Source organism: Melospiza melodia, chromosome 8, assembly GCF_035770615.1.
Source record: "Melospiza melodia melodia isolate bMelMel2 chromosome 8, bMelMel2.pri, whole genome shotgun sequence".
NCBI classification, from domain to species: domain Eukaryota; kingdom Metazoa; phylum Chordata; class Aves; order Passeriformes; family Passerellidae; genus Melospiza; species Melospiza melodia.
The window spans coordinates 33,499,199-33,508,203 of NC_086201.1; positions in this window are offsets into that span (position 1 = coordinate 33,499,199).

Consider the following 9,005-nt stretch of genomic DNA (forward strand, 5'->3'; position numbering starts at 1 on the left):
GGTTAGGTCCCCCTGATTCACAGACCTGAGCAGTGCTTTTCCTACCAAGTGCAGCATAACTGTGCTGCCATGCTGCTGGGGGTCTCCTTGGTGTTGTTGTGGGGCAGTGTGCCCCTGTGCTGCCGCCCATGTACAATGTCCTTTGTGCTGCCAGGTAGCATTCATTGGGCTCACGTGTCCTTGTGTGCTGTATTCCTCAATCCAGGCCTTGCTGCTTGGTGGAACACTGTGCCCAGCTCCCTTTCTTCTGACCGCATGGACCTGGGATGAATTGTGATGCCCCTGCTTGAGGTGTGGGTGCTGAAGTGTGTGACAGGTGCAGCTTTGGGGCTCCCCAGCACTTCTAGCACTGCAGGCTTGCGTGTGTCTCTGTTGGGGAAGCACAAAGGGATGCAGCTGAGCTTGAAGCTCTTGGTGGCTTGTCAAGGGCTAAGTGCAGTGACACTGCCCCTTGTAGGAGCTGAATCCATCTGGGTGGGTTTAGGGGAAACTGCTGCTCTAGGAATTTACACATTGGTGACTGAACACCCTGAGAATCCATTAGGCTGCTGCATTTATGCCTGTGACAGTTGTATTATATAAGGAATTCTGGCTTTCTGTCCATATGTCCATTCTTTATTACAATCAATAAAATTAGACCTTAAAGAAAAAAAAAGTAAATTATTTCACAATATGGCTAGAAACAAGCATAAAAGAGGGAATTGCAATTATGTTTGCTTTCAGTTCATTTTTCACTCAGCTGTTGCTTGTTTAGTGAATTTCAATCACATAAACATTGCCTTGCATTCAAGGCAGGGAGATGGACTGCAGTTTTAGTATTCAGGCAGGCAGCTCTAGCATCAGCAAAAAATAATGTGGAGTCTTCTGCTTAAGGCCAAATCCACAGCCCCATATTATGGTTTTCCATCTGCAGGTCAAAGCAGCATTCACAGCCCTCCTTCCCTCAGGCACAGTTCAGTATTAACTTCCAGCATAAAGCACAGCTTTTCAGCTTCTGAGTCTTTCTTTGATTCCTCACATTATTGTTTTCTCCTGATCACTTAAAGACAAAGATGGTTCTCCCAAATTACCTTGCCAAGGAGTTATGTTTCAGTATATTTTTTCTAATTGGTCAGGGTCACTTTGGCTTTGATGCTGCCCAGGATGAACCCAGAAATGCAGGCTGCAGCTGTCATTCAGAGCCCAAGGAAGAGAATCATGATTCATCCTGAGTAACCTGCCCGTGCAGAATGGGGAATGAAAGAAGGGAGTGATCTTGGGAGGAGAGCTGCTCCTGTGCTCTTGCAATCCCAGTCCCTGTGGGCTGTTTGGTGGGCCTGGATGTTTGCTTTGTCTGGAAAGGGTCATGCTGTGTTCTCTGAAAAAACAAAAAAATTAAAAGCTGTTCAGCAGATCTGTTCAGAACACATCTAGAGAGGAGTTGTGTGTGGATGCAGATATGAAAGCACAAGGAAAATGGTGAGAAAGCAACCTCTAGTAGCCTTCCTGGCAGTCTCATCACAATTTCCCCACAAAATCTGTCTCTGAAGTGACTTGCAATCAGTGGTTGAATAGATGTCCCCAAATTTTTCTACCTGTGACAAAACTAAAGGATGTAATACTTTCTGCTCCACAACATTGTCTAAAAGACAAATCCTTACTAAATTTTAGCAACATCAGAATCCTGGCTGTTGGTGGTCCCAACTGGACTGGTAGCATATCTGTGAATGAAATGGATGTTTCACAGTCCTCCTTGCAGAAAACCCCAGCACGCCTGGGTGTCTGCTCCCTCCTCATTCCAGTGAGGATATGGAACCAAAATCTCTGACAGATGTTACAGCTGCTTGCATCCTACATGGCATGCTGCCCGAGGGCATAGAGAAACATCTCCTTCCTGAGAGGAGCTGTCTCCTGCTGGAGACTGTCCTTCACTGCCTGTAGGCATCCATCACTGCTGTAATCTCACCTGCAGCCAATCTCCATGCAGCAGGTGCCCAGCGTGGGCAGGGTGGATGCACACTTGCAAGGGGCCTTTCCAAAATGGTGCTTTGCCATCTGCCCTGCCTCCACAGCCTCTTCTCAGGGTCAGAGCAGCCTCACTCAGCAGGCTCCGTGCTGTGAGCCAGATGGGCTTGGCATGGGAACCCCACAATAGCAAACGTGAGGGTTGCTTGTTCTCCTTTGCAGTTGCATGCTGTAAGTCAGGGAGTGCAGTGAGCAAGGGTACAGTGTCCTTTGTAGCCTTGTCAGCTAGAAAAAGGAATTTGAGAGGCTGTGTGGAAGTGCTCCATAGAGCATGGTCATCCTCAAGGAGTGTGAGAATGTCCTGGCAAAATGTACTTAGGCAGTGGGAGGGGTTTCATCTGCTGAAACATTGCCCAAGGGATGTCTCAGCAGAATACAACCTCACAGAACTACTGCAAGACAAGGTTTTTGTGGACATTTAAGAGATGTTATCCAAGTTGTGGCATTTATCTCCCCATCTCTGCTTTGGTTTGTTTCTTTTTGATGTTGGTTTCTTTGTGTTTCTCTTTCAGACAGCACAGAGTAAAAGTGAGAAGCTTCCCAGCTGTATTCATTAGCCTTTCTTACACTTTATTTATTCAGCAGCAGCATAGCTGAAGGAACTGTATGCCTAAGATTGATGTCCAAAGTGTCCTAGGACATACAAAAGATCAAAAATCAAAGATGCCCTTTTCTTCATTTTAAATAACAATTTTGAATATCACATGTTGTTTCTGCCACGGTGCTCTGTGTAAACTAGAGATAACTCTGGAAACTTTGCCATTCCTTAATATTGTAGCCACAGCTCCCCATATTCAATCTCAGTAAAAATGCAAACCTACATCAAGAAATTGAAGATCTTAATGCCGTTCTGAAGCTAAGGAGCTTGGATTTGGAAGGTGAGGCAAGTGTTATATCTCAGCATTATGAGTGGATTTTTGTTTCCTTTCAGAGGGATATCTAGAAGGGAAAAGCGTTTTATTTTATTTTTAAGTATTTTTTTTTCCATTTTATGGATGGCACTGATTGTTTTTCTTTTAGCAGTTTGTATGAAGAGATCAAAGCTTAAATATTGGTCACAGAATTTGACCTGTTCTAGTTGATTCTGTTGATATTATTTCTGGGGAGCAGAGCTTACCTATATCCTGCCTGCACTTATTGTGGCCAGGTTATTAAGGCAAGCATTCACTACAGAGAATTCTGACTCCATGCACAAACACAGTGGGGAGCTTTGAGCTAGTGGTTCCCACTCAGATCTCAGAGCTGTAGTAGGTACTGCTGGGAAAACACTGCTCACTAGGCAAAAGAGAAAAAATAAAAGTGGGAAGGGAAGGTTTGGGAAGGTTTGGGAAGGGAAGGGAAGGGAAGGGAAGGGAGCACAAAACTGGGAATGCTGTTAGATGTGTCTGGGCTCACCTGCATCTCACATACCGTATTATGTCCTGATCTCATCTCTATGTCCTGATCTCATCTCAAACAAGACACAAAACTAGAAGCAGGATGTACAAGTCATAGGCCTAGTAAGGCCAAAAGAGAGATCATCAGCTGTGTGGAATGACTTAGGTGCAAGGACTGAGTAGCAAGGCCAGGACTATTCAGGCTGGAAAAGAGGTACCTGCAAAGGGCTGTAGTGGGTGTCTGTAGAGCCTGGAACAGTGCCATGAGGATGAGCAGGGTTCAGTGACCTGCTGGCTCTCAAAGCTAGCAGACATCAGCCGCAGCAGCTCTCAGAGGTGAAGGTTATCCATGGAGCTACGCTGTTGGAGGCTGTCAAGCACAAAGACACAGGGAGGGGCTGAGAGAGTTTGGTGGCCGTGTCTGACACAGCCCGGCCTCTGGGAGGGCTTGCTCGGGGCTGCTCTGCCTGGTGACATGTGTTTATATTTTGCTTTAGAGCATGTGAACCTGGGCAGAGCAGCTGGCAGCCGAACAGCTTCGCAGCAACCTGTCTGCGTGTCGGCAGCATCCCGCTGAAACCACAAACACATCCTTGATCGGAGAGTGGCGGCTTTCCCCGAGCTTCCAGCGCTCAGCCGCTAGGTGCCTCTGTCCCACAAGGAAGGAGCCGCAGCCGTGCCTGTGCCCTCAGCCTGGCACATCGGGAGGCATCCCTGCCCTGCCCGGGGTGGGACGGGAGGGGTTGGCTGCTGTGTGAGGAGTAGAGAGCCGTGGTTCTGCATGTAGCAATCCTCTGTGACATTTTAGCATTTTCTCCTCCTTGTGGGCCATAATATATCAATATCCCTCAAAGCAGTGGGAATCCATCCTATTTTAGCAAATGAAAGAGAGTAGTCGGAGAGCAGACCTGACTGAGAAGAGGTAATCAGTAAGGGCTACATATGGTCAGGAGCAAAGAAAACCAGTCAGGAGCAAAGAAAACCACTCAGGAAACTGCTAAAAACTGGACAAAGAACTTTGTTTTGGTGATGAGGTAATTTGGAAGACAGTAGGGATTGTTGAGACTGATAGAATTTGATCCCTGGATGGGACTGATGTCAAGTCAGATTTCTTTTGCTTTGCTATAATGAGTAAAGCAGTTCTGTGTAGGGCACTTTCATACTGAAACCTCTCTTTAAAGTTCAGCAAGAGGGTTGGATGTGATTGCCAGTGAGTGGATACGACTGATTGATCACCCTGACTGTGTTTGACATCTGTCTGAGCCTCCATTCACCTTTGCATATGTACAGGATGAGCTGTGGTAAATATGACTGCTGACTTATTTGCTTAGCTGTGTGAACAGTTTGGGGTGGCAGTCACCAGGGTCTCTGTGACACTAAGCAATGCAGGTAGGCTTTACAGGTGCTTTTAGGACTCTGAGAGGACCTGGTACCTTTTACCCCCTCTTTAAAATGGAACCTGCTGTTGCTCAGAGCGTACAATTCTTTTTTGTGGAAAACTATTGAGTGTCATGTTTTTAAAAGACCTTCAATCCCAAGTCTCTATATTATCAACAACAGGGACACCAGGCAGCATTGCAAAGTCTGTCCTGAACCAGCAATGATTTGGCACCTGTGCCAGTATCTTGATATTTATTATCCACATTTATGGTAATAGTTTTGTCTAGATTTGTCTTGGTCAGTAAATATGTGCCATTAAATCCTAGGTTTGCCATCCTGGTAGGTTTGAGGTGTCTGCTATTTCTCAGAGATCCTGTAAGGCAATTCTGAGAAGATCACTCCTGGATTTTTCATTGAGTTTGCTCATCTTGGTTCCTGTCCTTTGCTCCTGCTAGGCTTTGTCTGACTGTTTTGTTTCTGTGGCCCTTCCCATCACTGGAGAGGCAATTGGTTGATGGCTCTGAGAAGGAGCTTATTCAGAGCTTCTCAGCTCCTTCAGGGAAATTAGAGAATCATAGAATAAGCTGAGTTGGAAGAGACCCACAATGATTGTCAAGTCCCACTCCTCTAGGCCACACCATCTGCCCAAGGGTATTGTCCAAACACTTCTTCAGCTCTGTCAGGCTTGGTGCTCTGACCAGAATTTTCAGCCTTTAGGTCCCAAAGGGAAGGCAGCTGGTGAGGAAGCAGAGATTCTCATTCTGATGCAAAGCCAGTCACAGCAGGGAATCCACAGTCTCCTGCTTCTCAGAGATTGGCTGTGATAAAATCTGTGGCTCAATTTCAGCCCAAAGTGTTTTCTTGCCACTGGTGTCTTAGAATTCTTCCTGTAGCTTACAGATCTCCTTCCAACCACTCTTGAGTCACACACCTACAAGACACAGGTATGCACTCATTAGCATCATCTAGCACAGCCCCTGTGCTGCTGATAGCTCTAATTAACAGTGTCAGTGCTCAGATGCCCCGTGACACCTAAATAAATGACTTTAAATCCTGCCCCATAAATGTGAGATGCCATGTAATCAGTCCAATTTCTTACAGACTCCTGTCTCTTGTGGAATAGAGGCTGTCAATTTATGCTGAACTCTCTCATGGTTCAGTTGTTCAGAACAGCTCTTTGCAAAGACTTTGGGTGTCTGCAATGCCCCAGGGGCAATTGTTGCTTCTTGGAGTGAAGCTGGGCTTGGAGTTACCTTGAATGCAGAGGATGGATCTGACTGTCCTTTCTGACACAGCTTTAATTGTGCTGACAGTTTTATGACTGAGCAGGGACTGGAGAGTTAATAGTTATTAACATAAGAAAGCTGAAGTGGTGGTAAAGAACCTTTGTGGGTATCTCAGCAGGCAGGTGTGGTAAAGGTCCTTTTCTTCAGCTGTGGTGCTGGGTTTGGTGCTGCTGTGTGCTCTTTAGGCACAGCACAAAAAGAAAATGGATCAGCAGGGCTTTTCCCAGATGACCCTCAGAGAGCTCAGCTGAGACCAGACTTCACTGACCCTGTCAAAAGAACTGCCCTGACTAAACACTGCAGAAAAGCAGGCTTGGATACGCACCTGAGAATATTATTTCATACATCAGATGTGTCCCTAACCCCACAGGATTAATTTTTCTCTTTAAAAAGCCAGCTGCTGTGCAGAGGCTTTTGAAAAGAGGGCTCATCCCACCTGGCACAGGGCCAGCACAGCTGCCTGTCACTCAGCCACAAGCCATGCTGGCCCTGCCAGGACACAGCACTGCTCTTTCTTCTCTGGGAAGTGACATCTCTTGATGGGTCACTGCCTGGAACACAGGAACAGAGCTTGCTGTGTGTCAGGGAGCTTCCTGCTCTTCTTGCAGCTGAGCTATTTTGCCCTGGTTTTGATTTCAGAAGGGATTTTTAAAGCTTAGCCATTAGGGATTGAAAATATTTTTCCAGCTCATGATGTTGCTCAAAGCAAAGGGGCAGTGTCTTCACTACATTCTCAGCCTCATTGTTTCCTACCTTCCCTGTGCACTATTATAGATATTTGGAGGGGGAATAAGTGAATGCAGAACACAATAGCATTTCCAGAGTGGTGAGCTTAAAAGCTGGCAACTGTCAAAACATATAGAGTTTATCATCCCTTACTTTGCTTGGATGACTTTTAGTTATTGCTTATTTGCCCTTTGGAGAAACCTAAAAGGGGTTCATTGTGACTTTTCCTGGGGGATGCAGGCAATGAAAATATGAAATTTAATCTCAGTCCCCCACATGATTCTTTGCAAATTTGGAAAGATTATATGGTGGCTGACTGGCAGTATGGATGGAAATGTTATTAGGGACCTTTACTAGAGAGAACTGTGGCTGATGCTATCAAAGTGGGTCTTGTCCCATCGAAAGGGACATCATAGCTTGAAACAGATTTATTTATGTCTTTAGCTGCATCTCTTGGAACCCATTTCCCTGGAAAAAAGGCAGAACTGGCAAGAGAAGGCAGTCTGAATTGCCCCAGCTGAAGCTATGCTCATGGCTGATACTGGGCTAATGCTCAAACATAGGTCTCCATCTTTCTTCCACAACATTCTGCCTTTATTTTCCCCTCTAGGTTCTCAGCAGCCTTTCCTGCCTCTCCCACCCAGTTCCTGACTCTACTTGTGCCTGTAAAATTACAGTCCATCTGTTGCAGGAAGCTGATAACGAGAGGATGGTGGGAAACAGAAAACTGGAAGCGTTCACAATGTGTCAACACTGCTGTTCTACCTGCTGGATTGCACAGGTAAATGTATTAGGGTCAGAGTCTGATGAAAAAACCTGCATTGGACAGGGTAAAGTGATGTGGTAATGGTCAGGAGAGGAGGAGGGCTAGGGCAAAGCCAGAAATTTGTATGGATAAAGGCTTTAAGCTTCACAAGAATCAACAGAATAAAAAGTTTGAGTCTTTTTCAAAGCCTTTTCCAAAGTCATGGCTCGAGACCAATTTTGTCTGCTGTTGATGCTGGAAATCAGACCCAAGCTGCCCAAAATGAGCATCTAAACTCTTCAAAGCACACTCCTGAGTGTGCCACAGCTGCAGGGGATTGTTAGGGGCAGAGGGGAAGGAGAGGGAGAATTGAGCTCTCTGGAAATGTTAATGTTAAATGTGATTGCAGGAGTGTGTGACTGGCTGACACTCTGGCTGGAAGAGGAAAGAGGAAATGCTTGGGTGAAGCATTCTTGGGATCTGTGTCCCTGTAACATTTCCACTCACCCTTTTTACCAGCTGATATTTGCTTTCCACCATACCAGTATTCTGTATTTTTCAAGCCATATTTCCTCCCTCAGGTCAGAAGTGACAAACTTTAGCTCTTCTTGACCATTTATGGCCTATATAAATTAACTCCTCGTTTTTGCTGTGATCTCCAAAGCACATGTTGTTGCTGTGATCTCTGTGATCAGAGTAAGGAAAGGAAAACTTCCCAGCAGCACTTAGCTATTGTGGATTTTTGTAATGTTTTTTGTCACACCCATTGGACTGGACTGGTAGTTTATGGTTGCTTTGGTTACTATGGATTGTAGTGTGATGGAATCCATAGGAAGTAGAAATAAATGAATTTATTTTTGTTTATTTATGGCAGTGGATAAAGATGGAAAAGTGAGTATTTAAATTACTTTAATCAGCACAGGAAGGTGAACCAGCTACCTTTGGACTACTCTGCTTTACAATTTGATTTCTCATTTTACTAAAATATGATATAATTACGACCACATCTGTTCATGAAGTAAACTATCTGAAAACTAAACCCTGTGTTTACAGCTCTTAGTCAAAGTAGGCTCAAAACCCCCCACATATATTTGATATATTCAGGCCCCAGCTTTGACTGTTGTGGGACTGAGTCATATCCACAGACGTGCATGTTTTGGGTTTTTTTCTGATACTCCTTTACCATGTTGACACTCCTGACTCTGGCAGTGCAAGGAATTGATGCAGGAAGTTCAGAGTGCAGTGGTCAGAGCATTACCCAGTTCAGGCCTTTTTGGTGTCTCCAGCTCTGTGCTCAGTTCCTGTGCTCTTTGAGGTGGAGGTCTGCGTGCTTAGAGGAGGAAAGAAAAGCATCTTGTGTTCCTTTGGCCTTTTCAGTGGGAACTAGAGTTCCCTAGTTTTCCTCAGTGACCACCTGCTTTGTCTTTCCTGAAGCTTGAAAGAGACAAAACTGTTCAGTATTTGAGATCCTGTCTTCTTCAAATGGAC